Here is a 5,169-nt window from a genome sequence, read left to right as displayed (position 1 = left end):
CCTCCTGTCTCCTCGGTACTGGAATATCAGGATTAGTCAAAGGCACTAGCCGTCATCGTGCAAACCATATCTCATACTCCTCTGTCATCTTGGCATCTACCACATTTGACCTCCAATCACACTGTCTCTACTGTAGCTGTGCAAAGTTGGCATATGCTATGTGTGGTTGAATCATACTCCCCCACTGACTCGTCTCTCTGTGCGATCAAACAAACTGTGCCATCCTCCTAGGTACATCCTGTCTCTCTCCAAACTGTCGTCTGACCCTCTCTAGCAGGTACATCTCAATCACTCTCTGGCAATTCACTGGTTGCCCAATCAGGGACCTCTCCTATCTACAATATGATAGCTCCTCATGATCATCTGATCATCCAGGGCAATCAAGATATGGCCTCCATGTGAACTCTCTAAGTCTATCTAGCTCATGTCGCCAGTACAATATGTATCCAAATGGACCCTGTTTCAGTGCTCCCCCATAGCAGTATACATATGGTTGGTATGGTACAACCTGTCTCTCTGTAATCAGTTGACATATGGCTATGTGCTCAAATGCCCATACCTGTAGCAATGTGACTCCACAGCTCAGAGTCTAAACTCCCTGATATGCTATCTGATGCAGCTGAAAATATAGCATAGCTAGTACACATGGTCCCCATGCGTACACCATCCCCTCTGTCGCCATCTGCTCTAGCACTCTTCCCCATCCAATAGGGAATCCATGTCCTCGTCTGTCCCCTACTAAGAGACATGCTATCACTACTGCTATCACCACATATCGTCGGTCATACTCTGAAGCCATGCTCTCCTAGTCGATCTCCCTCTCGATGATGTCCAGATCATCTGTGTCACACTCAAATAGCCTGCATAATGCATCTCTCCCTGTCACTGGGTCATACTCTATCATCTCCCCATGTATCAGAATGCGGAGGATGCGCCATACATCCTCTAATGTCACTGTCGCCTCTCCAGTCGCCAAATGGAATGAGGAGGTCTCCGAATGCCATCGCTCTGCCAATGCGATAAGCAATCCTATGTTTGCCCTAATCTCGGGCATGTATGTGATATAATATATTCCAAGTCCTGCTAAGATATCTCTGTCCATGCTCCAGAGTCTATGTTGTAGCATGAAATAGTCTGGTCGGTTCTCTCGCATGATCAACGGATACTGTCGACTCTGCATCATAATTGGGGCACAAATTTGTCACTATTAGGGTTTGTTCCTACGGGCTGCATTTACTTGTTTCATGACCAAATCAGGGTGTTCTTTATCTATTTTACCCTATCCTACCCTTATCCCCCCTTTTCAGATCATTTGCATGCAGTTTTGAACCAAAATTGAGTCATCAATGCAAAACTGTGCTTGTGTCTTAACTCCTGCACCTGTGTCATGTAACCTACGCCTGTGTACCCTTACACAAGTGTAGAAGATAGGACACAAGCATAGGATTCACCCTACACAGGCACATAACTCAGCTTTTGTAGTTTCTATGGGCCCCGCAATGTCCCGCAAGCGATCAAAATTCATGAAATTGAAAATATGGGTTTTCGAGATACATACCGCTGCTCCTGCATCATCTGGTCATTTGTAAGTACGTACATGTTCTTTGAGGTGATCTGCCATTGGAATGTTCACCATCTCTCTGCAAGTGTCCTTGTCCAGAGCAACAAATCCTCCTCTTTGGCTAGTGCAAATGAGTTCTTTTCACCCTCTTGGTCTCATTTATAGATCTTTGTCAGTGCATAGATGGACATGCACCCTCTCCATCTTATGTTGGTCATGGTCTTTTGCACCTTAAATTGCTTGTCCTTCATGCATCCGATCTCTGATTGTCAGTCCGTTCGATCCTATCATTTTTGTCGATCAATTAGCCTCTTTTCTGCATGTTTCTGGCCAATTCCTCGAGGGGGCATGCATATGTCATTATTATCATCTGGCATTTTCAGTATTGTTCTTTGAAACAACGCTTAAAATCGCATTATCTCAAAGAGGGGCAAAATGTAGGCACCTAAAAATGGTCAACGCTTGCGGAGTCATACTTTAACATTTGCGCATTGCCTCATTTTAGGTTTTTGCGTCGCATTAACATTTCTCCTATGATTTGCACTTGATCTTTATTATTTGCGAGCATCGAGTCATTCTTCTACATTCTTCAATCATTTCGTTCTCAAATTCGGTCTTGTCAACAACAACTTTCAATCACGATTTTGGTCAAAATTATCCTGTCGTATCAATGTGTGTGCTTATTTGTCATCATTTTGGACATCGTCAATCCTAATTAGGGTTTTGTCCTCTTTTCAATCTTGTCATTTTGAGATCGATTTTGTCATTGATCGTGGTCATTTTTAATCTCATCATAGATCCTTGTCCTCTTGTCAATTTTGTCATTTTGCGATCAATTTATCATCAATCGTTGTCATGTCAATTTGGATCAATTAGTCATTGTTCCTCGTCAATTGGCACATTTGTCAATCAAATCATTTATTAATTCAAAATCATGATCAAATCAAATTGACATTAAGACCTAATTGCCATCCTTGCATTTCTAATTCATCTTCTAAGGTTTTATGATTTATTCATTTAACCTAATTTGTCATTTCTTCCTCTAGGTTAAATAATTTATTTATTTATCCTAAGTCTTCTCATTACAATTAAAATGTTCATTTAATTGGCTAATTATTCCTCTTTTTGTGAATTAATTAATAAATGACAAATTATTAATTAATTTACTTAATTTTCCTAATTTCCACCTATTTTCTAATTTCCTAATTCTAAATTCCACCTAATTAAATTGTCTCTAGTTCTCCCTATTTTTGTGCTTCGGTGGAAGCATGAATTTCTCATGCGTCATACTCTTGGCATAGCAAGATGTCATAAGGTTCTAGTTCTCTAGTCTTTGCATTGGCAATATGTCATAATTCATGACATAGAAGGTGTCATAACCTTCTTCTTTTCACTCAATTGTGCCATTTTTGAAATCAATTGCTTCTAATATCCATTTCATGCTAATTTGATCTTTTCTCCAATTTTTCTATAAATTGGATGATGTTTCTTCAATCAAGACTAATCACATTCTCGAATGAATCACTTTGTCGAATTAATCAGATTATTTAATCAATCACGCTTCAAGTACTCTTGTGCCAATGTCATTCTTGCTTTCACATTAGGTGTATGCACTTGAAGGTGAGATCCACAAACAAAGGCTATTTGGAGAAGAAAGAAGAACAATGGAGCCGCATGAAGGAGCATTCAAATCGACATTTGGTTTGCATAGTCTTTAGTTTTGTATGCTTTGTTTTCATGTCTCTATTGATTGTGTTTTAGGATAGATCATTACATTGTAGTTTTCGTGATTGGGCTAGTTTAGTGTTTTGATATTGCTTGTGATGATTCCTAATTTCCTAACATACAGGGATCACCTCATTCGCATCCATCACTTTTATAGATAATGTTGGAGAGCGAAGGAGTGAGAGCAAGCATCATGGTAGAGAGATTTCATAGATTTGAGCGAGTTCAACGACATGAGCGGCCAAAGGAGTAGGGTGAGCCAGTATGTACCTTGTTTCTTTTTTGATTCTATGTATTTGTTCCATCATAAATAGGTCAAGGATTTAGGTCGACAAAAATGAAACACTAGAGAAAAGCCAAGAATGCATATATTGTTAGCAACAACAATGAAGGAAGACTTGGGGGGGTTGAATTAATCTTCACCAGATTGAACAAAGTTAAACACATAACATATCTGATAAACTACAACAATAAGACAAAAAAGAAAATTGAAAGCACAACACACAACTGTAGTGTCATAAAATTGCGACCCTAGAAATTTTTGACTACATTAGGGTCCTCACCCATGCGAGTTTGAATTGTCTAGCTTGATTAGAGACCAGAGATTGCTCAACCCTCAGAAACAACTTCTTCCTTGGCCTCTACATCACCTCGTCCACACTCTACCCTAGAGAAAGGGGTAGGACAGGGGCGTGGCACCACTGTCCCCCCTTGTACAGGTGCGTGGCACCCTTGTCCTCCCAAGGCAGGGGCATGGCACCCTTATCCCTACCCTATTTTGAGGCAGGACCCTTCCTAGGGTTGCATTTTTGGTTATGCATCGGGTGGGAAACTCCCCCAATGTCAGCTCATGATGAAAATCAAATACACTAACATGTATTTAAAGGGAATTAGTCCTCTCATTTGCATGAGTTCAATAAGATGGATGACTGGGAAATTCACAAGCGATCAAGCATTCAAGAGAATTCAAGAATTCAAGTATTCTTTTCCAACACTGAGCATTCTCAAGTCTCCCTTCAAGGCTAGGTGTTGCATTCAAGTCAAGGATCCAACCATTGAAGAGGAGATTGATTTCAACATTCAATTCCACACAAGCATTTCTATCAACATTACTACTACAACCTCCCTCGAGGTGATTTACAATTCAGTCTTTCATTACTTGATTAATTCCAAAATTGGGTTTTGACCTAAAGGAAAACCCCCAATCCCAACCCACTTTTCTCTCTTTTCTATGTGTAAGTTGTAGGTACACAACTGTACTTTTGGATTTGGGTCTCATTTTCAGAGGTGGAAAAACCCTTTTCATTTCACAGATTTTTCGGAGGACCATGTACATTCCCACCACGGTCTAGGCAACTTTTCCTCAAATTCGCAGGGTGACTTCGTCTCGGCATATTACTACCAAATCCAGGTGCACAGCTTCATCCCATATTTTGATCTCAAGTTATAATTAATTCTTTGTCACTTTTGCACTACATAATTCAATCAATTCCTTTCCATTTCAAACAATGAAGAGGAGATCAACTTAACATTCCCAATTCATTCAAAATTCAATCCACCATCTTCATGTGGAGAGATTGAATCTAATGAATTATCCTCCCCTCTTTTTAATGTAACATGGTGAAAAGTGTTTGAAGGATAATAAATAGTGAAACTCTCATCTCTCTTTGAGGAAAAGGGTAGTTTTCCTCTTAATCTATCATTCACCATTTTTCCACCATTACAACAATACCAAGATTTTGATGTGGAAAACCCGGTTAAGGGAAAAACCCCGGTGGGAACCTACCCACAGTAAGATGATATTATGTAGTGGTATGTGTAAATATTATAATGGGGAATGTACATGCATTCAAGCACACTGCCTAGAGCTCACTTCTCAAATA

This window comes from Cryptomeria japonica, chromosome 8 (genome assembly GCF_030272615.1).
Source record: "Cryptomeria japonica chromosome 8, Sugi_1.0, whole genome shotgun sequence".
NCBI lineage: Eukaryota > Viridiplantae > Streptophyta > Pinopsida > Cupressales > Cupressaceae > Cryptomeria > Cryptomeria japonica.
The sequence above is the reverse complement of the archived record's forward strand: the minus strand, read 5'-3'. Positions refer to the sequence as shown.